Consider the following 27,452-nt stretch of genomic DNA (forward strand, 5'->3'; position numbering starts at 1 on the left):
TAAATAATAAAACTGGTGGTCACTATCAGCAAAACTCTGCACTACTGAGTACTCCTGACAAGTTCAACTGCTCCCCAAATTAGTAGTAAATCAAATGTCACTCGTCTCTATCTTCTAATCTAAACGGAGAGGACGCCAGCCACGTCCTCTCCCTATCAATCTCAATGCACGTGTGAAAATGGCGGCGACGCGCGGCTCCTTATATAGAATCCAAGTCTCGTGAGAATCCGACAGCGGGATGATGACGTTCGGGCGCGCTCGGGTTAACCGAGCAAGGCGAGAGGATCCGAGTCTGCTCGGACCCGAGCAAAAAAGGGTGAAGTTCGGGCGGGTTCGGATTCCGAGGAACCGAACCCGCTCATCTCTTATGGCCACCCAGCATGACGCCTCCCTTCTTGACCATGCTGTAATTGCAGTCGCACTGCAGTTCAGCGTGATCATAAAAAATGGTGTAGCCTCCTGCTGGTGCAGACTGTATGTGCGCGCAGGAAGCCGCCACCATTTTTGTGATCACAGCGGCTGAATGTGATGTCATACAGCTGCTGTGACCACGCCCCCTGTGTCTCCTCCATTGCAGACCCCATTTTGAAGCCTTGCCCCCGCACCGCTCCATCCCTGACATGGAAATGGAGTGTTGCTGACCCCCCTCTCCCCCCCTGCTCCGATTGACAGGCAGAGGCGATCGCATTCTCTGCGGGGTGCCGCAGAAAATGCAGGCACATGCGTATGCTCTTAGCAATTTTTGCAGTTGGATCACTTATTGTGATTGCAATCCAACCTGAATCAGGCCCTATTACCTATCACAATGCGCTGCGGGCAGTACAAAATTGGTTTAATATAGGAGAAAAACCCCCAGACCTGTGCTCCTTAACTGTACCTGGTGGCTAGTGGAGCGGCTGCCCAGTAATCAGTGTCCACGCCAGTGCGCACACGGTCCACCCCCTACGGCCACGCTCCCCTTCATCAGCGGCCTCGTGATCCGGAAGGGCGGTGTGTGTGTGACTGACCTTAGGAAGAAACCGGAGCCTCCGCTGCAGTGACCCAGCAACCAGGGCACGGGAGTATACAGCGCCGCTGGGAGTGATGAAGCTGCAGTAAAGATGTCTATTAGACCTAGCCTGCTGCAGCCCTTGTAGATTCTCATAAAACAAGTTCTTCTTTTCTTGTCAAAATGAATAGCTAAGAATTGGCTTCCTGAGGCAGGCCCCTGTTAAGTGGCCTGCTACTGAAGGCACCAACTACAAACTGAGCTCCCTGTTCATGGAAGCGGGGTTATAGAGGAGGATGCGCTGAGCATCTTGGGAACAGTCAAAAGCTTTGAGTCGGTTGGTGCCTCAGATCAAGATCCTACTCTACACCCCAATGTGAATCCTTGTGGAGTCCTGTGTACCCCACAGAAGAAATTAATGTGTCACACCCATTGGCAGCAACCTTAGAATAGCTGCTGATGGGCACAATTGAGAAAGGAAGGGGGGGACATTTGAATCCAGCACATAGATGCAATTCAAATATGTAATTTGTACCTTCCTATTTTAAAATATAATGGATGAACTTCACCCTGTGAGAACAATCTTCATGATCAAGAGATCTCATATGCAAAATAAGTATGAGTTGGGATAGGGCTGGGGAGGGTGGCTGCTCGGGCAGCCCCTCCCCCATCAAGTTAAGGAGATTCAACTGAGGAAGCACAAGGGAACTCTCGTCTGGGGACAACAACTGCAGGGAGACCACATCTTTTCAGATGAACATGGGAGGGCGGAAGGCTGCCTAATACTGAAGCACCATCAAATATCAAACCATATGCAACAACTAGTACAAGCATTCCTGGGGGAAGGTCTGCAGCAGACGGATTTGCATACGGTGATGTCATCCAAGCAGTGGGCCAAAGTTGGCTGGAACCCTCATCTGCATATGAAAAGAGAAAAGGGGCATGCAGGGCATGGCGGCCTTTTGCGGTGCTTGGATGACCCCTAGTTCGCATTAAACACCCCCACCCTCCTTTGGTGTGGGGCTCATGTTGGCTATGCCCCAGCCCCTGAAGCATTCAAGCTGATTTCTTGCAGCAGCTGGGCACTGTAACAGCTCCAGAGCTGCTCTGTAAGGCAACTAAAAGGGTGTGGGCCCTGCAGCACCACCTGTAGTTCGCATTGTGCGTTGGAAGGCACAAAGTAAGCAGACGGGAGAAGTCAGGATAGTGCGCAAGGGCATAGAAGGGAGTGGCTCCAGAAAAGAGAAGTGGAAACAGACAGCAAACTAGGCTGGAGAGAGACCTGAGACAAAGAGATCTGAATTATACGAGAGCCGACCAGGGGAAACACAAATTATGCAATCAAGTTTCCCACATTTGGGGAAATCACAGGAGCAGCACACCCAGAGTGCAATGGGTGAGCCTTGCCCTGGGAGAAGCACCTTCATGATCATAGTATCTCACCTGGCAGGTAAGTAGGAGTTGGGCTAGAGCTGGGGAGGGTCACTGCTCGGGCACCCCCCTGTCAAGTGAAGGAGATCCAACTGAGGCAGCACAAGGGAACTCTCGAAAGAAGAACAAGGCTAGAGGAATATATGAGACAAAGAAATCTGACTTTTACCAGAGCTGACCAGAGGAAAACACAAACACAGTCCCCCACTACCACAAAAAATGCAGGCGAGTTTCCCACATTTGGGGAAATCACAGGGGTCAGCATACCCAGAATGCAATGAATGAACCTCACCCTGGGTGAACAATCTTCATGACCATGGTGTCTCCTATGCAAAATAAGTATGATTTGGGATAGGGCGGGGAGGGCCGCTGCTCAGGCACATCTCTGTCAAGTAAAGGAGATTCAACTGAGGCAGCACAAGGGAACTCTCATCTGGGGACAACAACTGCAGGGAGAACACATATTTTCAGATGAACATGGGAGGGCAGAAGGCTGCCTAATACTGAAGCACCCCCAAACAACAAACCAAATGCAACAACTAGTGCAAGCATTCCTGGGGCAAGGCCTGCAGCAGATGGATTTGCATATGGTGATGTCATCCAAGCAGTGGGTCAAAGTTGGCTTCAACCCTCATCTGCATATGAAAAGAGAAAAGGGGCGTGCAGGGCATGGCGGCCTTTTGCGGTGCTTGGATTACCCCTAGTTCGCATTAAACACCCCCACCCACCTTTGGTGTGGGGCTCATGTTGGCCATGCCCCATCCCCTGAAGCATTCAAGCTGATTTCTTGCAGCAGCAGGGCACTGTAACAGCTCCAGAGCTGCTCTTTAAGGCAAGTAAAAGATTGTGTGGGCCCTGCAGCACTACCTGTAGTTTGCATTGTGCATTGGAAGGCACAAAGTAAGCAGACGGGAGGAGAAGTCAGGATAGTGCACAAGGGTATAGAAGGGAGGGGCTCAAGATAAAAGAAGTGGAAACAGACAGCAAACTAGGCTGGAGAAAGACCTGAGACAAAGAGATCTGAATTATACGAGAGCCGACCAGAGGAAACACAAATTATGCAGTCAAGTGTCCCACATTTGGGGAAATCGTAGGAGCAGCACACCCAGAGTGCAATGGGTGAGCCTTGCCCTGGGAGAAGCACCTTCCTGATCATAGTATCTCACCTGGCAGGTAAGTAGGAGTTGGGATAGAGCTGGGGAGGGTCGCTGCTCGGGCACCCCCCTGTCAAGTGAAGGAGATCCACCTGAGGCAGCACAAGGGAACTCTCGAAAGAAGAACAAGGCTAGAGGAAAATCTGAGACAAAGAAATCTGAGTTTTAACAGAGCTGACCAGAGGAAAGCACAAACACAGTCCCCCACTACCACAAATAATGCAGTCGAGTTTCCCACATTTGGGTAAATCACAGGGGTCAGCATACCCAAAATGCAATGAATGAACCTCACCCTGGGAGAACAATCTTCATGACCATGGTATCTCCTATGCAAAATAAGTATGATTTGGGATAGGGCTGGGGAGGGCCGCTGCTCATGCACATCTCTGTCAAGTAAAGGAGATTCAACTGAGGCAGCACAAGGGAACTCTCATCTGGGGACAACAACTGCAGGGAGAACACATATTTTCAGATGAACATGGGAGGGCAGAAGGCTGCCTAATACTGAAGCACCCCCAAACAACAAACCAAATGCAACAACTAGTGCAAGCATTCCTGGGGGAAGTTCTGCAGAAGACGGATTTGCATACGGTGATGTCATCCAAGCAGAGGGCCAAAGTTGGCTGGAACCCTCATCTGCATATGAAAAGAGAAAAGGGGTATGCAGGGCATGGCGGCCTTTTGCGGCGCTTGGATGACCCTTAGTTTGCATTAAACACCCCCACCCTCCTTCGGTGTGGGGCTCATGTTGGCCATGCCCCATCCCCTGAAGCATTCAAGCTGATTTCTTGCAGCAGCTTGGCACTGTATCAGCTCCAGAGCTGCTCTGTAAGGCAAGTAAAAGGGTGTGGGCCCTGCAGCACTACCTGTAGTTTGCATTGTGCATTGGAAGGCACAAAGTAAGCAGACAGGAGGAGAAGTCAGGATAGTGCACAAGGGTATAAAAGCGAGTTTCCCACATTTGGGAAAATCACAGGGGTCAGCATACCCAGAATGCAATGAATGAACCTCACCCTGGGAGAACAATCTTCATGACCATGGTATCTCCTATGCAAAATAAGTATGATTTGGGATAGGGCTGGGGAGGGCCGCTGCTCAGGCACATCTCTGTCAAGTAAAGGAGATTCAACTGAGGCAGCACAAGGGAACTCTCATCTGGGGACAACAACTGCAGGGAGAACACATATTTTCAGATAAAAATCTTGGTCATGCTCTGGTTTCTCTTCAGAACGAACAAATCTTTCGCCTTTTACTAAAGATTTCCGTGGAGAGGAGCAAAACCGAGTTTTATCTCAATTTTTGCATGCCCCATCTTTTTGGGGTTTCTTTTATCGGTTTAAAGATAGAATGAGTGTGCTTTAATGTAAGCTCATTTGCATAGAAATGACAGTAAATGTTTGTTTCTTTTCAAACAGAACTTTCTTGACCATGCTACTTGCTTGAAAGATCTGGGAGCACATGGAATACAGTACAAACCATGCTTATAGCAAGGAGAAGCCAGGTGAGAAATCTGCTTACTTTCAAGTTGGGCGCTCACTTTGATCTGAATGAGGACTGCTGGCACAGCATTTAGGCGACAGGTGGAATCTTGGTCATGCTCTGGTTTCTCTTCAGAACGAACAAATCTTTCGCCTTTTATTAAAGATTTCTGTGGAGAGGAGCAAAACTGAGTTTTATCTCAATTTTTGCATGCCCCATATTATTGGGGTTTCTTTTATCAGTTTCTTGTTAGCTTTAATGTAAGTTTATTTGCATAACAATGACTATAAATGTCTGTTTCTTTTCAAGCAGAACTTTCTTGACCATTCTAATTGCTTGAAAGATCTGGGAGCACATGGAAAAGAGTACAAACCATGCTTATAGCAAGGGGAAGCCTGGTGAGAAATCTGCTTTCTTTCTTTCAAATTGGGTGCTCACTTTGCGCTGAATGAGGACTGCTGGCATGGCACTCAGGCGACAGGTGGAATCTTGGTCATACTCTGGTTTCTCTTCAAAACAAACAGATCTTTCGCCTTTTACTAAAGATTTCCGTGGAGAGGAGCAAAACTGAGTTTTATCTCAATTTTTGCATGCTCCGTCTTATTGGGGTTTCTTTTATCGGTTTAAAGATAGAACGAGTGTGCTTTAATGTAAGCTCATTTGCATAGAAATGACAGTAAATGTTTGTTTCTTTTCAAACAGAACTTTCTTGACTATACTAAATGCTTGAAAGATCTGGGAGCACATGGAAAAGAGTACAAACCATGTTTATAGCAAGGGGAAGCCTGGTGAGAAATCTGCTTTCTTTCTTTCAAATTGGGTGCTCACTTTGAGCTGAATGAGGATTGCTGGCATGGCACTCAGGCGACAGGTGGAATCTTGGTCATGCTCTGGTTTCTCTTCAAAACGAACAGATCTTTCGCCTTTTACTAAAGAGTTCCGTGGAGAGGAGCAAAACTGAGTTTTATCTCAATTTTTGCATGCTCCGTCTTATTGGGGTTTCTTTTATCGGTTTAAAGATAGAACGAGTGTGCTTTAATGTAAGCTCATTTGCATAGAAATGACAGTAAATGTTTGTTTCTTTTCAAACAGAACTTTCTTGACTATACTAATTGCTTGAAAGATCTGGGAGCACATGGAAAAGAGTACAAACCATGTTTATAGCAAGGGGAAGCCTGGTGAGAAATCTGCTTTCTTTCTTTCAAATTGGGTGCTCACTTTGAGCTGAATGAGGACTGCTGGCATGGCACTCAGGCGACAGGTGGAATTTTGGTCATGTTCTGGTTTCTCTTCAGAACGAACAAATCTTTCGCCTTTTACTAAAGATTTCCGTGGAGAGGAGCAAAACTTAGTTTTATCTCAATTTTTGCATGCCCCATCTTATTGGGGTTTTATTTTATCGGTTTAAAGATAGAACGAGTGTGCTTTAATGTAAGCTCATTTGCATAGAAATGACAGTAAATGTTTGTTTCTTTTCAAACAGAACTTTCTTGACCACACTAATTGCTTGAAAGATCTGGGAGCACATGGAAAAGAGTACAAACCATGTTTATAGCAAGGGGAAGCCTGGTGAGAAATCTGCTTTCTTTCATTCAAATTGGGTGCTCACTTTCAGCTGAATGAGAACTGCTGGCATGGCACTCAGGCGACAGGTGGAATCTTGGTCATGCTCTGGTTTCTCTTCAGAACTAACAAATATTTCGCCTTTTATTAAAGATTTCCGTGGAGAGGAGCAAAACTGAGTTTTATCTCAATTTTTGCATGCCCCATATTATTGGGGTTTCTTTTATCAGTTTAAAGACAGAACGAGTGTGCTTTCTTGTTAGCTTTAATGTAAGTTTATTTGCATAACAATGACAGTAAATGTTGTTTCTTTTCAAACAGAACTTTCTTGACCATGCTACTTGCTTAAAGGTCTGGGAGCACATGGAAAACAGTACAAACCATGCAGTATCACAAGAGCCTTTATTTGATCTTTCATGAAGATAGAGCAGAATTGAGGACACGTCAACAATTTCTGCCGAAGGTGGTTCATCTTTCCACATGGTGCCTTTGGCCACTGACACCTTCGTTGAGTCAAAGTCTCTGGCTGTGGTCAGAACTTTGAAAATGTATGTCACCAGAACGGTTCAGATTAGGAAAACAGAGGCTCTGTTTGTCCTGTATGCTCCCAACAGGATTTGGTGTCCTGCTTCCATGCAGACCATTATGCGCTGGATCTGTGGTAAGATTCAGCATGCTCGTTCCACGGCAGGATTGCCGTTACTGAAGTAGGTGAAGACCCATTCTACTAGAAAGGTGGGTTCATCCTTGGCAGCTGGTCGGGGAGTCTCGGCATTGCAACTTTGCCGAGCAGCTATTTAGTAAACACTTTTGCTAAGTTTTACAAGTTTGATACCTTGGCTGATGATAACCTTAAGTTGGGTCATTCGGTGCTGCAGAGTCGTACGCACTCTCCCACCCGTTCAAGAGCTTTGGTATAACCCCATGGTTCTTAATGTGACCCCAGCATCCTCTAGGTCGTATGAGAAAATAGGATTTTAATACCTACCGGTAAATCCTTTTCTCTTAGTCTGTAGAGGATGCTGGGCACCCGTCCCAGTCCATACTGTGTCTGCAGTTATTACTTGTGGTTATACACATGTTGTGTTATGGTTCTGGTCAGCTTTTTGCTGCAATTGTTCATGCCGTTGGCTTGTGTTCTGTTGAATGCCACGTTCTGCGGCATGTTTAAGGTGTGAGCTGGTAAGATGCTCACCTTAGTTTAACAATAAATCCTTTCCTCGAAATGTCCGTCTCCCTGGGCACAGTTCCTATAACTGGAGTCTGGAGGAGGGGCATAGAGGGAGGAGCCAGTTCACACCCTTTGAAAGTCTTAAAGTGCCCATGTCTCTTGCGGATCCCGTCTATACCCCATGGTTCTTAATGTGACCCCAGCATCCTCTACGGACTAAGAGAAAAGAATGCCCTTGCGCACTATCCTGACTTCTCCTCCCGTCTGCTTACTTTGTGCCTTCCAACGCACAATGCGAACTACAGGTGGTGCTGCAGGGCCCACACCCTTTTACTTGCCTTACAGAACAGCTCTGGAGCTGTTACAGTGCCCAGCTGCTGCAAGAAATCAGCTTGAATGCTTCAGGGGATGGGGCATGGCCAACATGAGCCCCACACCAAAGGAGGGTGGGGGTGTTTAATGTGAACTAGGGGTCATCCAAGCACTGCAAAAGGCCGCCATGCCCTGCATGCCCCTTTTCTCTTTTCATATGCAGATGAGGGTTCCAGTCAACTTTGGCCCACTGCTTGGATAACATCACCGTATGCAAATCCGTCTGCTGCAGACCTTCCCCCAGGAATGCTTGTACTAGTTGTTGCATATGGTGCTTCAGTATTAGGCAGCCTTCCGCCCTCCCATGTTCATCTGAAAAGATGTGGTCTCCCTGCAGTTGTTGTCCCCAGACGAGAGTTCCCTTGTGCTTCCTCAGTTGAATCTCCTTAACTTGACGGGGGAGGTGCTGCCCGAGCAGCCCTCCCCAGCCCTATCCCAACTCATATTTATTTTGCATATGAGATCTCTTGATCATGAAGATTGTTCTCACAGGGTGAGGTTCATCCATTATATTTTAAAATAGGAAGGTACGAATTACATATTTGAATTGCATCTATGTGCTGGATTCAAATGTCCCCCCCCCCCTTCCTTTCTCAATTGTGCCCGTCAGCAGCTATTCTAAGGTTGCTGCCAATGGGTGTGACACATTAATTTTTTCTGTGGGGTACACTGGACTCCACAAGGATTCACATTGGGGTGTAGAGTAGGATCTTGATCTGAGGCACCAACCGGCTCAAAGCTTTTGACTGTTCCCAAGAAGCTCAGTGCATTCTCCTCTATAACCTCGCTTCCATGAACAGGGAGCTCAGTTTGTAGTTGGTGCCTTCAGTAGCAGGCCAATTAACAGGGGCCTGCCTCAGGCAGCCTATTCTTAGCTATTAATTTTGACAAGAAAAGAAGAACGTGTTTTATGAGAATCTACAAGGGCTGCAGCAGGCTAGGTCTAATAGACATCTTTACTGCAGCTTCATCACTCCCAGCGGCGCTGTATACTCCCGTGCCCTGGTTGCTGGGTCACTGCAGCGGAGGCTCCGGTTTCATCCTAAGGTCAGTCACACACACACCACCCTTCCGGATCACGAGGCCGCTGCTGAAGGGGAGCGAGGCCGTAGGGGGTGGGCCGTGTGCGCACTGCGGTGGACACTGATTACTGGGCAGCCGCTCCACTAGCCACCAGGTACAGTTAAGGAGCACAGGTCTGGGGGGTTTTCTCCTATATTAACCCAATTTTGTACTGCCCGCAGCGCACTGTGATAGGTAATAGGGCCTGATTCAGGTTGGATTGCAATCACAATAAGCGATCCAACTGCAAAAATTGCTAAGAGCATACGCATGTGCCTGCATTTTCTGCGGCACCCCGCAGAGAATGTGATCGCCTCTGCCTGTCAATCGGGGCGGGGAAGGGGGGGAGAGGTGGGTCAGCAACACTCCATTTCCAAGTCAGGGATGGAGCGGTGCGGGGGCAAGGCTTCAAAATGGGGTCTGCAACGGAGGAGACACAGGGGGCGTGGTCACAGCGACTGTATGACATCACATTCAGCCGCTGTGATCACAAAAATGGTGGCGGCTTCCTGCGCGCACATACAGTCTGCACCAGCAGGAGCCTACACCATTTTTTATGATCACGCTGAACTGCAGTGCGACTGCAATTACAGCATGGTCAAGAAGGGAGGCGTCATGCTGGGTGGCCATGCCCTGTCACTTTGCAGGAGCCAGCACCGCTCACACACTAGTCCCCGGGTGCAGCCCCCAACCCCCGGGACACCCGGAGCAACAAAATGTAGATTCAGGCCACCAGGCCACGCCCCTACCTATGAAACCATGCCTCCTTTTTACCATTGCACTGCTTATCTGCGCGCACTGCATTACAATCTCCCTCGCCACCTCTCTGGGTGTCACCAGTGATAGTGACACCTCTGCCATGCTTGTAGCAGCTGGTCCTAAGATCTACGCCTCAAACCCTGAGTGTTTGCCCTTGTGACTTGTTGATCATCATAGCGAAGCAGATGCTTACAGAAAACTGCAGGGGCTTAGATTGAAAATAAAAAAATTGATAGGGTATAAGGTAGAGAGGAGCGGGTTCGGTTCTCCGAGAACCGAATTCCCCACGAACTCCACGTGGTTTACACTGGTCCGAGGCAGGCTCGGTTGTTCCCGCCTGACTCGGAAAACCTGAACAAGGGAAAATGTCATCATCCCGCTGTCGGATTCTCGCGAGATTCGGATTCCATATAAAGAGCTGCGCGTTGCTGCCATTTTTACTCGTGCATTGAAGAGAGAGCGGAGAGGACGTGGCTATGTTCTCTCAGTGGAAATCTCAATATCAGTGCTCAGTATCAGTGGTTACTTATTGCTGCTCAGTAATACTAGTAGTGTGTCTCTCCTGCTCAGTGTCAGTTCTCAGTAGTATCCTCATCAGTGCTCAGTATCACTGTTCATTGTCTTGTGCTGCATTGTGTTGCTCAGCATACTACAGTACATTACTAATAGTCCAGTGCTGCATCTTGCTGCTCAGTGTCAGTTCTAGTATCCTCATCAGTGCTCACTATCACTGCTCATTGCATTGTGGTGTTCTGTATACTACAATAACATAGTAATATAGTAACATAGTTTTTGAGGTTGAATAGAGGCAAATTGCCCATCGTGTTCAACCTGTTTTAAGTTGTGATGATTCTACATACTTGCTGAATAATGTTTTATGACTAGTTAGCTACTATAACTCATGTTACCCCCGGATTAACCATGTTGATATTTTAAGTATTATAACCTTGGATAGCTTTTTCATTCAGAAATGTATCCATTCCTTTTTTAAATCCAATTACAGAGTCCGCCATTACCACCTTCCCTGGCAGGGAATTCCACATCCTGATTGCCCTAACAGTGAAGAACCCTTTCCTCCATTGCGTTCTGAACTTTCCTCCAGTCGCAGCGAGTGACCACGTGTTCTTTTAATAAATAATTCCTCTGATAACTCTTTGTTATGTATCTTTACATATTTGAAGATATTAATAATATCTCCTCTTAGGCACCTCTTTTCTAGTGTATAAATATTCAGCCTAGTAAGTCTTTCCTTATAGTCCAGTACTTTTAGGCCTTTAATCAATTTAGTCTTCAGGATCTCTGACACTTCCATGAGCAGCAGAGTAGTGCAATGGAAGCATGCTGGGCCCATAACCCAGAGGTCGATTGATCGAAACTATCCTCTGCTATGTGCATTTTTTTTTTATAATTAAAGTAATCAAAAACTGGGATTGATATTTTGGCACTTTTATTTTTACTTAAAGTACAATAACTTTTATCATTTTAATTTGTTTTAATAGTATATTGACAGCATTGTTTTCTTTAAAAAATTCTCTTAATTTTCTTTACCCTATTACTGAAATGGTAATTGACAAAAACAAACTACATTGTCACCAGAAGAGCAATGCAAAATGTACAAGTGATATATGAAAATCATCTTCCATCTTGAATTTCAATGATGCATTGGGACAACAATTTGTGAGAAACATCTTCACCCATAAAGAAAGATTTTCTTAATTCCTTACCTGTGTGCTGATTAGATATCACCTTGTTTTCACATTAAACAGACTTCCCCATGAGGAAGCAGCAAGGATGCAGTGACGTTTCCTGGTGTCAACCTGTATTATTTCAGTAGACATTGAAATGAGGATGCATCTTTGATGCCTTTCCAATGAAGCAAGTTTAATTCAGTAATAGGTGAAAAACCATTCCTACAAAGGTGTTAATCAGAGACTTGGCTTTGTGGACACTTTTCAGAGAGCAAATTTGTTAGCATAAACATAAAATCAGAAAATGAAGAGCTGTTTAATCACTCAATTGGACTTTTCTGCCAGCATAATTTTTTTTCTCTGCAACTCACTGCTAAATTGTGCTTCCTAGCTGTTTTTTTATAAAATCACTTAATCAAATCTAACTCTGATTACATCAGAGAAGGCCAGGTACCCTACACCATAAGGGAGGTTTCTGAAATTTTGACTTGTCTACTTAAAGATCACCAAAATCTGATTACAAGGTCAATTACATCCCTGGGTGGGATTGAACCACCAACCTTTTGGTTAATAGCCAAACATGCTAACCGATTGCGCCACAGAGACACCTTGCGAAAGTCAATACTGACAAAGGCTAATAAGCATTCATCTAGAACGTTTCCTAGAAAAACTTTAAAAAGTCAATAATCTGGAGAATTTTTGTAAGAAACACATTGGTACTTTCCCATGATGAGTGAGTGCTTCAGGATTTCTTGCACTTACATGGGCTATTAACCAAAAGGTTGGTGGTTCAATCCCACCCAGGGATGTAATTGACCTTGTCATCAGATTTTGGTGATCTTTAAGTAGACAAGTCAAAATTTCAAACCCCCTCTTATGGTGTAGGGTACCTGGCCTTCTCTGACGTAATCAGAGTTAGATTTAATTAAGTGATTTTATAAAAAACAGCTAGGAAGCACAATTTAGCAGTGGGTTGCAGAGAAAAAAATAACATTTTAAACCTACCGGTAATTTTTTTTCTCTCGTAGTCCGTAGAGGATGATGGGGACTCCGTAAGGACCATGGGGGATAGACGGGCTCCGCAGCAGACATGGGCACTTTAAGAAAGACTTTAGATCTGGGTGTGCACTGGCTCCTCCCTCTATGCCCCTCCTCCATACCTCAGTTAGAGAAACTGTGCCCAGAGGAGACGGACAGTACGAGGAAAGGATTTTTGTTAATCCAAGGTCAAGATTCATACCAGCCACACCAATCACACCGTATAACTTGTGATATACTACCCAGTTAACAGTATGAAAACAACATAGCATCAGTCCAAGACCGATGAAAACTAACATATAACCCTTATGTAAGCAATAACTATATACAAGTCTTGCAGAAGTAGACCGCACTTGGGACGGGCACCCAGCATCCTCTACGGACTACGAGAAAAAGATTTACCGGTAGGTTTAAAATCTTATTTTCTCTTACGTCCTAGAGGATGCTGGGGACTCCGAAAGGACCATGGGGATTATACCAAAGCTCCCAAACGGGCAGGAGAGTGCGGATGACTTTGCAGCACCGATTGAGCAAACAGGAGGTCCTCCTCAGCCAGGGTATCAAACTTATAGAACTTTGCAAAGGTGTTTGAACCAACTTTGACCCACTGCTTGGATGACATCACCATATGCAAATCCATCTGCGGCAGGCCTTCCCCCAGGAATGCTTGCACTAGTTGTTGCATTTGGTTTGTTGTTTGGGGGTGCTTCAGTATTAGGCAGCCTTCTGCCCTCCCATGTTCATCTGAAAATATGTGTTCTCCCTGCAGTTGTTGTCCCCAGATGAGAGTTCCCTTGTGCTGCCTCAGTTGAATCTCCTTTACTTGACAGAGATGTGCCTGAGCAGCGGCCCTCCCCAGCCCTATCCCAAATCATACTTATTTTGCATAGGAGATACCATGGTCATGAAGATTGTTCTCCCAGGGTTAGGTTAATTCATTGCATTCTGGGTATGCTGACCCATGTGATTTCCCCAAATGTGGGAAACTCAACTGCATTATTTGTGGTAGTGGGGGACTGTGTTTGTGCTTTCCTCTGGTCAGCTCTGGTAAAAGTCAGATTTCTTTGTCTCAGATCTTCCTCTAGCCTTGTTCTTCTTTCGAGAGTTCCCTTGTGCTGCCTCAGTTGGATCTCCTTCACTTGACAGGGGGGTGCCCGAGCAGCGACCCTCCCCAGCTCTAGCCCAACTCCTACTTACCTGCCAGGTGAGATACTATGATCATGAAGATGCTTCTCCCAGGGCAAGGCTCACCCATTGCACTCTGGGTGTGCTGCCCCTGCGATTTCCCCAAATGTGGGAAACTTGACTGCATAATTTGTGTTTCCCCTGGTCGGCTCTCATATAATTCAGATCTCTTTGTCTCAGGTCTCTCTCCAGCCTAGTTTGCTGTCTGTTTCCACTTCTTTTTTCTTGAGCCCCTCCCTTCTATACCCTTGTGCACTATCCTGACTTCTCCCGTCTGCTTACTTTGTGCCTTCCAACGCACAATACAAACTACAGGTAGTGCTGCAGGGCCCACACCCTTTTACTTGCTTTACAGAGCAGCTCTGGAGCTGTTACAGTGCCCAGCTGCTGCAAGAAATCAGCTTGAATGCTTCAGGGGCTGGGGCATAGCCAACATGAGCCCCACACCGAAGGAGGGTGGAGGTGTTTAATGCGAACTAGGGGTCATCCAAGCGCCGCAAAAGGCCGCCATGCCCTGCACACCCCTTTATTCTTTTCATATGCAGACGAGGGTTGAAGCCAACTTTGACCCACTGCTTGGATGACATCACCATATTCAAATCCATCTGCTGCAGGCCTTCCCCCAGGAATGCTTGCACTAGTTGTTGCATTTGGTTTGTTGTTTGGGGGTGCTTCAGTATTAGGCAGCCTTCTGCCCTCCCATGTTCATCTGAAAATATGTGTTCTCCCTGCAGTTGTTGTCCCCAGATGAGAGTTCCCTTGTGCTGCCTCAGTTGAATCTCCTTTACTTGACAGAGATGTGCCTGAGCAGCGGCCCTCCCCAGCCCTATCCCAAATCATACTTATTTTGCATAGGAGATACCATGGTCATGAAGATTGTTCTCCCAGGGTTAGGTTCATTCATTGCATTCTGGGTATGCTGACCCCTGTGATTTCCCCAAATGTGGGAAACTCAACTGCATTATTTGTGGTAGTGGGGGACTGTGTTTGTGCTTTCCTCTGGTCAGCTCTGGTAAAAGTCAGATTTCTTTGTCTCAGATCTTCCTCTAGCCTTGTTCTTCTTTCGAGAGTTCCCTTGTGCTGCCTCAGTTGGATCTCCTTCACTTGACAGGGGGGTGCCCGAGCAGCGACCCTCCCCAGCTCTAGCCCAACTCCTACTTACCTGCCAGGTGAGATACTATGATCATGAAGATGCTTCTCCCAGGGCAAGGCTCACCCATTGCACTCTGGGTGTGCTGCCCCTGCGATTTCCCCAAATGTGGGAAACTTGACTGCATAATTTGTGTTTCCCCTGGTCGGCTCTCATATAATTCAGATCTCTTTGTCTCAGGTCTCTCTCCAGCCTAGTTTGCTGTCTGTTTCCACTTCTTTTTTCTTGAGCCCCTCCCTTCTATACCCTTGTGCACTATCCTGACTTCTCCCGTCTGCTTACTTTGTGCCTTCCAACGCACAATGCAAACTACAGGTAGTGCTGCAGGGCCCACACCCTTTTACTTGCTTTACAGAGCAGCTCTGGAGCTGTTACAGTGCCCAGCTGCTGCAAGAAATCAGCTTGAATGCTTCAGGGGCTGGGGCATAGCCAACATGAGCCCCACACCGAAGGAGGGTGGAGGTGTTTTTTTCCGAACTAGGGGTCATCCAAGCGCCGCAAAAGGCCGCCATGCCCTGCACACCCCTTTTTTCTTTTCATATGCAGACGAGGGTTGAAGCCAACTTTGACCCACTGCTTGGATGACATCACCATATGCAAATCCATCTGCTGCAGGCCTTCCCCCAGGAATGCTTGCACTAGTTGTTGCATTTGGTTCGTTGTTTGGGGGTGCTTCAGTTTTAGGCAGCCTTCTGCCCTCCCATGTTCATCTGAAAATATGTGTTCTCCCTGCAGTTGTTGTCCCCAGATGAGAGTTCCCTTGTGCTGCCTCAGTTGAATCTCCTTTACTTGACAGAGATGTGCCTGAGCAGTGGCCCTCCCCAGCCCTATCCCAAATCATACTTATTTTGCATAGGAGATACCTTGGTCATGAAGATTGTTCTCCCAGGGTGAGGTTCATTCATTGCATTCTGGGTATGCTGACCCCTGTGATTTCCCCAAATGTGGGAAACTCGACTGCATTATTTGTGGTAGTGGGGGACTGTGTTTGTGCTTTCCTCTGGTCAGCTCTGGTAAAAGTCAGATTTCTTTGTCTTAGATCTTCCTCTAGCCTTGTTCTTCTTTCGAGAGTTCCCTTGTGCTGCCTCAGTTGGATCTCCTTCACTTGACAGGGGGTGCCCAAGCAGCAATCCTCCACAGCTCTAGCCCAACTCCTACTTACCTGCCAGGTGAGATACTATGATCTTCACTGTTAGGGCAATCAGGATGTGGAATTCCCTGCCAGGGAAGGTGGTAATGGCGGACTCTGTAATTGGATTTAAAAAAGGAATGGATACATTTCTGAATGAAAAAGCTATCCAAGGTTATAATACTTAAAATATCAACATGGTTAATCCGGGGGTAACATGAGTTGTAGTAGTTAACTAGTCATAAAACATTATTCAGCAAGTATGTAGAATCATCACAACTTAAAACAGGTTGAACACGATGGGCAATTTGCCTCTTTTCAACCTCAAAAACTATATTACTATATGTTACTATATTACTATGTTACTGTAGTATACAGAACACCACAATGTAATGAGCAGTGATAGTGAGCACTGATGAGGATACTAGAACTGACACTGAGCAGCAAGATGCAGCACTGGACTATTAGTAATGTACTGTAGTATGCTGAGCACCACAATGCAGCACAAGACAATGAGCAGTGATACTGAGCACTGATGAGGATACTACTGAGAACTGACACTGAGCAGGAGAGACACACTACTAGTATTACTGAGCAGCAATAAGTAACCACTGATACTGAGCACTGATATTGAGATTTCCACTGAGAGAACATAGCCACGTCCTCTCCGCTCCCTCTTCAATGCACGAGTAAAAATGGCGGCAACGCGCAGCTCTTTATATGAAATCCGAATCTCGCGAGAATCCGACAGCGGGATGATGACATTTTCCCTTGTTCAGGTTTTCCGAGTCAGGCGGGAACAACCGAGCCTGCCTCGGACCAGTGTAAACCACGTGGAGTTCGTGGGGAATTCGGTTCTCGGAGAACCGAACCCGCTCCTCTCTACCTTATACCCATATATTTTTTTATTTTCAATCTAAGCCCCTGCAGTTTTCTGTAAGCATCTGCTTCGCTATGATGATCAACAAGTCACAAGGGCAAACACTCAGGGCTTGAGGCGTAGATCTTAGGACCAGCTGCTACAAGCATGGCAGAGGTGTCACTATCACTGGTGACACCCAGAGAGGTGGCGAAGGAGATTGTAATGCAGTGCGCGCAGATAAGCAGCCCAATGGTAAAAAGGAGGCATGGTTTCATAGGTAGGGGCGTGGCCTGGTGGCCTGAATCTACATTTTGTTGCTCCGGGTGTCCCGGGGGTTGGGGGCTTCACCCGGGGACTAGTGTGTGAGCGGTGCTGGCTCCTGCACAGTGACAGGACATGGCCACCCAGCATGACGCCTCCCTTCTTGACCAATCTGTAATTGCAGTCGCACTGCAGTTCAGCGTGATCATAAAAAATGGTGTAGCCTCCTGCTGGTGCAGACTGTATGTGCGCGCAGGAAGCCGCCACCATTTTTGTGATCACAGCGGCTGAATGTGATGTCATACAGCCGCTGTGACCACGCCCCCTGTGTCTCCTCCGTTGCAGACCCCATTTTGAAGCCTTGCCCCCGCACCGCTCCATCCCTGACTTGGAAATGGAGTGTTGCTGACCCCCCTCTCCCCCCCTGCCCCGATTGACAGGCAGAGGCGATCGCATTCTCTGCGGGGTGCCGCAGAAAATGCAGGCACATGCGTATGCTCTTAGCAATTTTTGCAGTTGGATCGCTTACTGTGATTGCAATCCAACCTGAATCAGGCCCTATTACCTATCACAATGCGCTGCGGGCAGTACAAAATTGGTTTAATATGGGAGAAAAAACCCCAGACCTGTGCTCCTTAACTGTACCTGGTGGCTCGTGGAGCGGCTGCCCAGTAATCAGTGTCCACGCCAGTGCACACACGGTCCACCCCCTACGGCCACGCTCCCCTTCATCAGCGGCCTCGTGATCCGGAAGGGCGGTGCGTGTGTGACTGACCTTAGGAAGAAACCGGAGCCTCCGCTGCAGTGACCCAGCAACCAGGGCACGGGAGTATACAGCGCCGCTGGGAGTGATGAAGCTGCAGTAAAGATGTCTATTAGACCTAGCCTGCTGCAGCCCTTGTAGATTCTCATAAAACAAGTTCTTCTTTTCTTGTCAAAATTAATAGCTAAGAATAGGCTGCCTGAGGCAGGCCCCTGTTAAGTGGCCTGCTACTGAAGGCACCAACTACAAACTGAGCTCCCTGTTCATGGAAGCGGGGTTATAGAGGAGGATGCGCTGAGCATCTTGGGAACAGTCAAAAGCTTTGAGCCGGTTGGTGCCTCAGATCAAGATCCTACTCTACACCCCAATGTGAATCCTTGTGGAGTCCTGTGTACCCCACAGAAGAAATTAATGTGTCACACCCATTGGCAGCAACCTTAGAATAGCTGCTGACGGGCACAATTGAGAAAGGAAGGGGGGGGGGACATTTGAATCCAGCACATAAATGCAATTCAAATATGTAATTTGTACCTTCCTATTTTAAAATATAATGGATGAACCTCACCCTGTGAGAACAATCTTCATGATCAAGAGATCTCATATGCAAAATAAGTATGAGTTGGGATAGGGCTGGGGAGGGTGGCTGCTCGGGCAGCCCCTCCCCCGTCAAGTTAAGGAGATTCAACTGAGGAAGCACAAGGGAACTCTCGTCTGGGGACAACAACTGCAGGGAGACCACATCTTTTCAGATGAACATGGGAGGGCGGAAGGCTGCCTAATACTGAAGCACCATCAAATATCAAACCATATGCAACAACTAGTACAAGCATTCCTGGGGGAAGGTCTGCAGAAGACGGATTTGCATACGGTGATGTCATCCAAGCAGTGGGCCAAAGTTGGCTGGAACCCTCATTTGCATATGAAAAGAGAAAAGGGGCATGCAGGGCATGGCGGCCTTTTGCAGTGCTTGGATGACCCCTAGTTCGCATTAAACACCCCTACCCTCCTTTGGTGTGGGGCTCATGTTGGCCATGCCCCATCCCCTGAAGCATTCAAGCTGATTTCTTGCAGCAGCTTGGCACTGTAACAGCTCCAGAGCTGCTCTGTAAGGCAAGTAAAAGGGTGTGTAGTTTGCATTGTGCATTGGAAGGCACAAAGTAAGCAGACAGGAGGAGAAGTCAGGATAGTGCACAAGGGTATAAAAGGGAGGGGCTGAAGAAAAAAGAAGTGGAAACAGACAGCAAACTAGGCTGGAGAGAGACCTGAGACAAAGAGATCTGAATTATACGAGAGCCGACCAGGGGAAACACAAATTATGCAGTCAAGTTTCCCACATTTGGGGAAATCGCAGGGGCAGCACACCCAGAGTGCAATGGGTGAGCCTTGCCCTGGGAGAAGCACCTTCATGATCATAGTATCTCACCTGGCAGGTAAGTAGGAGTTGGGCTTGAGCTGGGGAGGGTCGCTGCTCGGGCACCCCCCTGTCAAGTGAAGGAGATCCAACTGAGGCAGCACAAGGGAACTCTCGAAAGAAGAACAAGGCTAGAGGAAGATCTGAGACAAAGAAATCTGACTTTTACCAGAGCTGACCAGAGGAAAACACAAACACAGTCCCCCACTACCACAAATAATGCAGTCGAGTTACCCACATTTGGGGAAATCACAGGGGTCAGCATACCCAGAATGCAATGAATGAACCTCACCCTGGGAGAATAATCTTCATGACCATGGTATCTCCTATGCAAAATAAGTATGATTTGGAATAGGGCTGGGGAGGGCCGCTGCTCAGGCACATCTCTGTCAAGTAAAGGAGATTCAACTGAGGCAGCACAAGGGAACTCTCATCTGGGGACAACAACTGCAGGGAGAACACATATTTTCAGATGAACATGGGAGGGCAGAAGGCTGCCTAATACTGAAGCACCCCCAAACAACAAACCAAATGCAACAACTAGTGCAAGCATTCCTGGGGGAAGGCCTGCCGCAGATGGATTTGCATATGGTGATGTCATCCAAGCAGTGGGTCAAAGTTGGCTTCAACCCTCGTCTGCATATGAAAAGAGAAAAGGGGCGTGCAGGGCATGGCGGCCTTTTGCGGCGCTTGGATGACCCTTAGTTTGCATTAAACACCCCCACCCTCCTTCGGTGTGGGTCTCATGTTGGCCATGCCCCAGCCCCTGAAGCATTCAAGCTGATTTCTTGCGGCAGCTTGGCACTGTAACAGCTCCAGAGCTGCTCTGTAAGGCAAGTAAAAGGTTGTGGGCCCTGCAGCACTACCTGTAGTTTGCATTGTGCATTGGAAGGCACAAAGTAAGCAGACAGGAGGAGAAGTCAGGATAGTGCACAAGGGTATAAAAGGGAGGGGCTCAAGAAAAAAGAAGTGGAAACAGACAGCAAACTAGGCTGGAGAGAGACCTGAGACAAAGAGATCTGAATTACACGAGAGCCGACCAGGGGAAACACAAATTCTGCAGTCAAGTTTCCCACATTTGGGGAAATCGCAGGGGCAGCACACCCAGAGTGCAATGGGTGAGCCTTGCCCTGGGAGAAGCACCTTCATGATCATAGTATCTCACCTGGCAGGTAAGTAGGAGTTGGGCTAGAGCTTGGGAGGGTCGCTGCTCGGGCACCCCCCTGTCAAGTGAAGGAGATCCAACTGAGGCAGCACAAGGGAACTCTCGAAAGAAGAACAAGGCTAGAGGAAGATCTGAGACAAAAAAATGTGACTTTTACCAGAGCTGACCAGAGGAAAACACAAACACAGTCCCCCACTACAACAAATAATGCAGTCAAGTTTCCCACATTTGGGGAAATCACAGGGGTCAGCATACCCAGAATGCAATGAATGAACCTCAGCCTTGGAGAACAATCTTCATGACCATGGTATCGCCTATGCAAAATAAGTATGATTTGGGATAGGGCTGGGGAGGGCCGCTGCTCAGGCACATCTCTGTCAAGTAAAGGAGATTCAACTGAGGCAGCACAAGGGAACTCTCATCTGGGGACAACAACTGCAGGGAGAACACATATTTTCAGATGAACATGGGAGGGCAGAAGGCTGCCTAATACTGAAGCACCCCCAAACAACAAACCAAATGCAACAACTAGTGCAAGCATTCCTGGGGGAAGGCCTGCAGCAGATGGATTTGCATATGGTGATGTCATCCAAGCAGTGGGTCAAAGTTGGCTTCAACCCTCGTCTGCATATGAAAAGAGAAAAGGGGCGTGCAGGGCATGGCGGCCTTTTGCGGTGCTTGGATGACCCCTAGTTCGCATTAAACACCTCCACCCTCCTTCGGTGTGGGGCTCATGTTGGCTATGCCCCAGCCCCTGAAGCATACAAGCTGATTTCTTGCAGCAGCTGGGCACTGTAACAGCTCTAGAGCTGCTCTGTACGGCAAGTAAAAGGGTGTGGGCCCTGCAGCACTACCTGTAGTTTGCATTGTGCTTTGGAAGGCACAAAGTAAGCAGACGGGAGAAGTAAGGATAGTGCGCAAGGGCATAGAAGGGAGCGGCTCAAGAAAAGAGAAGTGGAAACAGACAGCAAACTAGGCTGGAGAGAGACCTGAGACAAAGAGATCTGAATTATACGAGAGCCGACCAGGGGAAACACAAATTATGCAGTCAAGTTTCCCACATTTGGGGAAATCGCAGGAGCAGCACACCCAGAGTGCAATGGGTGAGCCTTGCCCTGGGAGAAGCACCTTCATGATCATAGTATCTCACCTGGCAGGTAAGTAGGAGTTGGGCTAGAGCTGGGGAGGGTCGCTGCTCGGGTACCCCCCTGTCAAGTGAAGGAGATCCAACTGAGGCAGCACAAGGGAATTCTCGAAAGAAGAACAAGGCTAGAGGAAGATCTGAGACAAAGAAATCTGACTTTTACCAGAGCTGACCAGAGGAAAGCACAAACACAGTCCCCCACTACCACAAATAATGCAGTCGAGTTTCCCACATTTGGGGAAATCACAGGGGTCAGCATACCCAGAATGCAATGAATGAACCTCACCCTGGGAGAACAATCTTCATGACCATGGTATCTCCTATGCAAAATAAGTATGATTTGGGATAGGGCTGGGGAGGGCCGCTGCTCAGGCACATCTCTGTCAAGTAAAGGAGAGATGGTCTGCCAGATTACATAATGCATACCAGAGCCATAACTAGACTTTTTGGTGCCCTGTGACAGATAATTATATGCCCCCCCCTCCCCATTTTTGCAATATGGACAAAAGGTGCATGCCTTCTGGGGAAGGGGCATAACAAGATTGGTCTCAGAGAAAGCACATGAGATATGAAGATATATCTAGTATACTTGGCACTCAATGGTTTGTGGTATTGCCGGGGTGCACTCCTTAAATGCATATACAGTCACACATGGCATGTTTGTGCAAATGGCATATCAGCAGTCAGCACTAACTGGTGACATGCCATTTGTACAAGTAAGCCATGTGTGACTAATATATAAACATGCTTTATTAAATAACACCTCAAACTATCATACCCAGGATTCAAACCTATAACCTGTTGAATTCTAATCAAACACCCTACCCATTGAGCTACTTGATCCTGCATCTATTCTAACCTCCAAAAACAGATTCAGTTGCATTTTCCAGCGTGTTTTGTTTGCGCCTTTGCAAATGTCTTACATCGACAAACTTATTTAGTACTATTTTGCAAATAGGGTTAGATTGTCGCAACATTGTGTTCCCTAATTGCTTGATTTTTTAAATGCAACAATTGATAAAGACACCTGATAATTGCTCTGTGGAGTCTTATTTTGTGTTTTGTGTTTAGTCTTTAGATCTGAATTTGAATGTACTTGTGAACTAACTTAATTTCCTACTTCTAAATTCATTCCTAAATTCACTACTTACATGAATCCTGTAGTTGGGCATTTTGGGACTTCGATTGTGGGCATTGTTTTGTGTCCAGACCAGCAGCAGGTGGTGTGCATTTGCTGGAAAGGCATCGAAGACCTCCGATATGCTGCATCTCCTGATGTGTGTCTCCCTCAAGTGACAGTCAGCAAATGCCTGCTAGACATGCATCATAGAACAGGCATGCTAAAACATGGGTCTTCAACCTGCGACCCTCCAGCTGCTGTGGAACTACACATCCCAGCATGCCCTGCCTCAGTTTTAGCATACCTTAATAGCAAAACTGTGGCAGGGCATGCTGGGATGTGTAGTTTCACAGCAGCTGGAGGGCCACAGGATGAAGACCCATGTGCTAGAGCCAAGCCAGCTAGAGCTGGGTGGTTGGGTGGGTGGTGTGTCGGAAGTGGAGCACATGCAAATGATTGTGTATCATCCAGCTAGTGAGAGAGAAAACTCATGCAGGAGTGTGCCTGCTTGTCAGTGGGTTATGCACCTTGCCAGACGTTAAATCTACATAGAGCAGCTGGAGGGGACAAGAGCAGGTTTGCAAAATATAGATAGAAGAGCATATATGCTGGCGCATTCTCCATGATTGTGTCAGCTTATGTTTTGGTGCACTGCACTTTCCTCCACTAAGTTTTAGCCATTTTTGTTAAGCTCAAGTGTAGTTGCTTCTCGGCCTTTTGGCTGTGATCTTGTATCGTGGTTGAAGGGTCTGCTGGAGGGAGGGATTGTTTTCTTCATTGGCGAAAGACCAAAGATATTCCAGGATGGAAGGCTTGGGAACACTATCTGTTTTTCAGTTGTGGAAGAGCACAGAGGTCGGATTGGACTACATTCTATAGTAAAGGATATCTTTCTATTTATTGACCCTCCCCTTATATGTGTCTGTGTTACAATAAAGCTTCGGTTTTGTGAATCCCTCACCCTCTTACACTCCACACCCATAGCCTTATTAACTGTTGTATTATTGTATAGTTTAAATGTATAGTGCAGTTCATGATTTATAGTGTAGGCTGGCCTGTGCTGTAGTTCTTGAACTGTACTATACCGTCAGCATTTGTATTGTGTTTTGGCTGTGCTGCAACACTGTATTTATGTGTGTAATGTTTATGTATGTTTTTTTTTATGTCAATAAAGACTGCTTTTTCAAGCCAATATCTGAAAACAATCAATGTTTATCTTTGATGGCAATAAAAGTGGTATGATATTTGATGCTTTTGAAATCCAATATCTGATATGTCCCCTATCTGGGAACCAGGGCCCTCATTCCGAGTTGTTCGCTCGGAGATTTTCATCGCATCGCAGTGAGAATTCTCTTAGTGCGCATGCGCAATGTTCGCACTGCGACTGCGCCAAGTAACTTTACTATGAAGAAAGTAAGTTTACTCACGGCATTTTCATCGCTCCGACGTTCGCATTGTGATTGACAGGAAATGGGTGTTACTGGGCGGATGCACGGCGTTTTAGGGGCGTGTGGCTGGAAACGCTACAGTTTCCGGAAAAAACGCAGGAGTGGCCGGAGAAACGGTGGGAGTGCCTGGGCGAACGCTGGGTGTGTTTATGACGTCAGCCAGGAACGAAAAGCACTGAACTGATCGCACAGGCAGAGTAAGTCTGAAGCTACTCAGAAACTGCTAACTCGTTTGTAATCGCAATATTGCGCGTACGTCGGTCGCAATTTTAAGAAGCTAAGATTCACTCCCAGTAGGCGGCGGCTTAGCGTGTGTAACTCTGCTACATTCGCCTTGCGAGCGAACAACTCGGAATGAGGGCCCATATATTAAATGGCTTTTCAGAAAAGGGAGATGGGAGAAGAGCTTTCAGTACTTGTAGGACCGATGCACATAAAGAAGCAAAAAAACATACATAAACATTACACACATAAGTACCGCGTTGCGGCACAGCCAAAACACAATACAAATGCTGACGGTATAGTACAGTTCAAGAACTACAGCACAGGCCAGCCTACACTATAAATCATGAACTGCACTATACATTTAAACTGTACAATAATACAACAGTTAATAAGGCTATGGGTGTGGAGTGTAAGAGGGTGAGGGAATCACAAGCCCGAAGCTTTATTGAAAGACTGACACATATAAGGGGAGGATTAATAAATAGAAAGACATCCTTTACTATAGAATGTAGTCCAATCCGGTCTTTCAACTCTTCCACAATTGAAAAACGGATAGTGTTCCCAAGCCTTCCATCCTGGAATATCTTTGGTCTTTCGCCAATGAAGAAAGCAATCCCTCCCTCCAGCAGACCCTTCAACCACAATACAAGATCACAGCCAAAAGGCCGAGAAGCAACTACACTTGAGCTTAACAAAAATGGCTAAAACTTAGCGGAGGAAAGTGCAGTGCACCAAAACATAAGCTGACACAATCATGGAGAATGCGCCAGCATATATGCTCTTCTATCTATATTTTGCAAACCTGCTCTTGTCCCCTCCAGCTGCTCTATGTAGATTTAACGTCTGGCAAGGTGCATAACCCACTGACAAGCAGGCACACTCCTGCATGAGTTTTCTCTCTCACTAGCTGGATGATACACAATCATTTGCATGTGCTCCACCTCCGACACACCACCCACCCAACCACCCAGTCACCAGAGCCACCCACAAACCAACTGGCTCCGTGATTTAATTTGCACAGTGTAGTCATCCAGGCAGCATGTCCTTCTCAATGGAAGGATCTCTGGTTCCATGGAATCTTCCGCATTGGAATGCTGCGGAACAAAAAGGATTTAAATATTCAGCTTGCTAGCATTCAATGTACCTGTGGCTTGGCTCTAGCACATGGGTCTTCATCCTGTGGCCCTCCAGCTGCTGTGAAACTACACATCCCAGCATGCCCAGCCACAGTTTTGCTATTAAGGTATGCTAAAACTGAGGCAGGGCATGCTGGGATGTGTAGTTCCACAGCAGCTGGAGGGTCGCAGGTTGAAGACCCATGTTTTAGCATGCCTGTTCTATGATGCATGTTCCGTGATGTCACAATCAGCTTGGAATGGGGTGTCTAGCAGGCATTTGCTGACAGCCACTTGAGGGAGACACACATCAGGAGATGCAGCATATCGGAGGTCTTCGATGCCTTTCCAGCAAATGCACACCACCTGCTGCTGGTCTGGACACAAAACAATGCCCACAATCGAAGTCCCAAAATGCCCAACTACAGGATTCATGTAAGTAGTGAATTTAGGAATGAATTTAGAAGTAGGAAATTAAGTTAGTTCACAAGTACATTCAAATTCAGATCTAAAGTCTAGGTAGGCCTCACGTCCTGGCAGCCGCCAGCATTTAAAAATGCCTTGATTAGAGGTACGGAATTAAATGTAGATAAGAAGTAGACACAAAATAAGACTCCGCAGAGCAGTTATCAGGTGTTTTTATCAATTGTTGCATTTAAAAAATCAAGCAATTAGGGAACACAATGTTGCAACAATGTAACCCTATTTGCAAAATAGTACTAAATAAGTTTGTCGATGTAAGACATTTGCAAAGGCGCATCCAAAACACGCTGGAAAATGCAACTGAATCTGTTTTTGGAGGCTAGAATAGGAAATGTGCATCGGTCCTACAAGTACTGAAAGCTCTTCTCCCATCTCCCTTTTCTGAAAAGCCATTTAATATATGGTTCCCAGATAGGGGACATATCAGATATTGCCTTTCAAAAGCAGCAAATATCATACCACTTCTATTGCCATCAAAGATAAACATTGATTGTTTTCAGATATTGGATTGAAAAAGCAGTCTTTATTGACATAAAGAAGCAAAAAAAACATACATAAACATTACACACATAAGTACTGTGTTGCAGCACAGCCAAAACACAATACAAATGCTGTCGGTATAGTACAGTTCAAGAACTACAGCACAGGCCAGCCTACACTATAAATCATGAACTGCACTATACATTTAAACAATACAATAGTTAATAAGGCTATGGGTGTGGAGTGTAAGAGGGTGACGGAATCACAAGCCCAAAGCTTTATTGAAAGACAGACACATATAAAGGGAGGATTAATAAATACAAAAATACCCTTTACTATAGAATGTAGTCCAATCCGGTCTTTCAACTCTTCCACAACTGAAAAACAGATAGTGTTCCCAAGCCTTCCATCCTGGAATATCTTCAGTCTCTCGCCAATGAAGAAAACAATCCCTCCAGCAGACTCTTCAACCACGATACAATATCACAGCCAAAAGAGCGAGAAGCAACTACACTTGCGTTTAAACAAAATGGCTAAAACTTAGTGGAGGAAAGTGCAGTGCACCAAAACATAAGCTGACACAATCATGGAGAATGCGCCAGCATATATGCTCTTCTGTCTATATTTTCCAAACCTGCTCTTGTCCCCTCCAGTTGCTCCATGTAGATTTGACGTCTGGCAAGGTGCATAACTCACTGACAAGCAGGCACACTCCTGCATTAGTTTTCTCTCTCACTAGCTGGATGATACACATTCATTTGCATGTGCTCCACCTCCGACATACCGCCCACCCAACCACCCAGTCA

At 46.7% G+C, this 27,452-nt stretch overlaps 19 non-coding genes and 3 pseudogenes across 19 annotated transcripts; 11 read left to right on the top strand and 11 right to left on the bottom strand.

Moving 5' to 3' along the window:
* Nucleotides 1-2,283: 2,283 nt before the first annotated feature.
* Nucleotides 2,284-2,446, bottom strand: LOC135029845 (U1 spliceosomal RNA). The gene has a single exon (XR_010225932.1). It is a non-coding gene; the product is annotated as a U1 spliceosomal RNA (small nuclear RNA).
* Nucleotides 2,447-2,598: 152 nt separating this feature from the next.
* LOC135029745 (U1 spliceosomal RNA) lies at nucleotides 2,599-2,762 on the bottom strand. Its single transcript, XR_010225841.1, has one exon. It is a non-coding gene; the product is annotated as a U1 spliceosomal RNA (small nuclear RNA).
* Nucleotides 2,763-3,437: 675 nt separating this feature from the next.
* LOC135029803 (U1 spliceosomal RNA) lies at nucleotides 3,438-3,600 on the bottom strand. Its single transcript, XR_010225897.1, has one exon. It is a non-coding gene; the product is annotated as a U1 spliceosomal RNA (small nuclear RNA).
* Nucleotides 3,601-3,752: 152 nt separating this feature from the next.
* Nucleotides 3,753-3,916, bottom strand: LOC135029920 (U1 spliceosomal RNA). The gene has a single exon (XR_010225992.1). It is a non-coding gene; the product is annotated as a U1 spliceosomal RNA (small nuclear RNA).
* Nucleotides 3,917-4,509: 593 nt separating this feature from the next.
* Nucleotides 4,510-4,637, bottom strand: LOC135029877 (U1 spliceosomal RNA; annotated as a pseudogene).
* A 144-nt stretch (nucleotides 4,638-4,781) lies between these two features.
* Nucleotides 4,782-4,897, top strand: LOC135029883 (U5 spliceosomal RNA). The gene has a single exon (XR_010225956.1). It is a non-coding gene; the product is annotated as a U5 spliceosomal RNA (small nuclear RNA).
* A 270-nt stretch (nucleotides 4,898-5,167) lies between these two features.
* LOC135029904 (U5 spliceosomal RNA) lies at nucleotides 5,168-5,283 on the top strand. Its single transcript, XR_010225976.1, has one exon. It is a non-coding gene; the product is annotated as a U5 spliceosomal RNA (small nuclear RNA).
* A 264-nt stretch (nucleotides 5,284-5,547) lies between these two features.
* LOC135029900 (U5 spliceosomal RNA) lies at nucleotides 5,548-5,663 on the top strand. The gene has a single exon (XR_010225973.1). It is a non-coding gene; the product is annotated as a U5 spliceosomal RNA (small nuclear RNA).
* Nucleotides 5,664-5,937: 274 nt separating this feature from the next.
* Nucleotides 5,938-6,053, top strand: LOC135029906 (U5 spliceosomal RNA). Its single transcript, XR_010225978.1, has one exon. It is a non-coding gene; the product is annotated as a U5 spliceosomal RNA (small nuclear RNA).
* Nucleotides 6,054-6,327: 274 nt separating this feature from the next.
* LOC135029903 (U5 spliceosomal RNA) lies at nucleotides 6,328-6,443 on the top strand. Its single transcript, XR_010225975.1, has one exon. It is a non-coding gene; the product is annotated as a U5 spliceosomal RNA (small nuclear RNA).
* A 275-nt stretch (nucleotides 6,444-6,718) lies between these two features.
* LOC135029911 (U5 spliceosomal RNA) lies at nucleotides 6,719-6,834 on the top strand. Its single transcript, XR_010225983.1, has one exon. It is a non-coding gene; the product is annotated as a U5 spliceosomal RNA (small nuclear RNA).
* Nucleotides 6,835-13,578: 6,744 nt separating this feature from the next.
* Nucleotides 13,579-13,742, top strand: LOC135029721 (U1 spliceosomal RNA). The gene has a single exon (XR_010225818.1). It is a non-coding gene; the product is annotated as a U1 spliceosomal RNA (small nuclear RNA).
* Nucleotides 13,743-13,894: 152 nt separating this feature from the next.
* LOC135029807 (U1 spliceosomal RNA) lies at nucleotides 13,895-14,036 on the top strand (annotated as a pseudogene).
* A 692-nt stretch (nucleotides 14,037-14,728) lies between these two features.
* On the top strand, nucleotides 14,729-14,892 carry LOC135029804 (U1 spliceosomal RNA). The gene has a single exon (XR_010225898.1). It is a non-coding gene; the product is annotated as a U1 spliceosomal RNA (small nuclear RNA).
* Nucleotides 14,893-15,044: 152 nt separating this feature from the next.
* Nucleotides 15,045-15,186, top strand: LOC135029808 (U1 spliceosomal RNA; annotated as a pseudogene).
* Nucleotides 15,187-15,879: 693 nt separating this feature from the next.
* LOC135029922 (U1 spliceosomal RNA) lies at nucleotides 15,880-16,043 on the top strand. Its single transcript, XR_010225994.1, has one exon. It is a non-coding gene; the product is annotated as a U1 spliceosomal RNA (small nuclear RNA).
* A 3,287-nt stretch (nucleotides 16,044-19,330) lies between these two features.
* LOC135029779 (U1 spliceosomal RNA) lies at nucleotides 19,331-19,493 on the bottom strand. The gene has a single exon (XR_010225873.1). It is a non-coding gene; the product is annotated as a U1 spliceosomal RNA (small nuclear RNA).
* Nucleotides 19,494-19,645: 152 nt separating this feature from the next.
* On the bottom strand, nucleotides 19,646-19,809 carry LOC135029732 (U1 spliceosomal RNA). Its single transcript, XR_010225829.1, has one exon. It is a non-coding gene; the product is annotated as a U1 spliceosomal RNA (small nuclear RNA).
* Nucleotides 19,810-20,483: 674 nt separating this feature from the next.
* Nucleotides 20,484-20,646, bottom strand: LOC135029770 (U1 spliceosomal RNA). The gene has a single exon (XR_010225864.1). It is a non-coding gene; the product is annotated as a U1 spliceosomal RNA (small nuclear RNA).
* A 152-nt stretch (nucleotides 20,647-20,798) lies between these two features.
* On the bottom strand, nucleotides 20,799-20,962 carry LOC135029767 (U1 spliceosomal RNA). The gene has a single exon (XR_010225862.1). It is a non-coding gene; the product is annotated as a U1 spliceosomal RNA (small nuclear RNA).
* Nucleotides 20,963-21,633: 671 nt separating this feature from the next.
* LOC135029794 (U1 spliceosomal RNA) lies at nucleotides 21,634-21,796 on the bottom strand. Its single transcript, XR_010225888.1, has one exon. It is a non-coding gene; the product is annotated as a U1 spliceosomal RNA (small nuclear RNA).
* A 152-nt stretch (nucleotides 21,797-21,948) lies between these two features.
* On the bottom strand, nucleotides 21,949-22,112 carry LOC135029942 (U1 spliceosomal RNA). The gene has a single exon (XR_010226014.1). It is a non-coding gene; the product is annotated as a U1 spliceosomal RNA (small nuclear RNA).
* Nucleotides 22,113-27,452: the final 5,340 nt, after the last annotated feature.

This window comes from Pseudophryne corroboree, unplaced genomic scaffold, assembly GCF_028390025.1.
Source record: "Pseudophryne corroboree isolate aPseCor3 unplaced genomic scaffold, aPseCor3.hap2 scaffold_493, whole genome shotgun sequence".
Lineage (NCBI taxonomy): Eukaryota > Metazoa > Chordata > Amphibia > Anura > Myobatrachidae > Pseudophryne > Pseudophryne corroboree.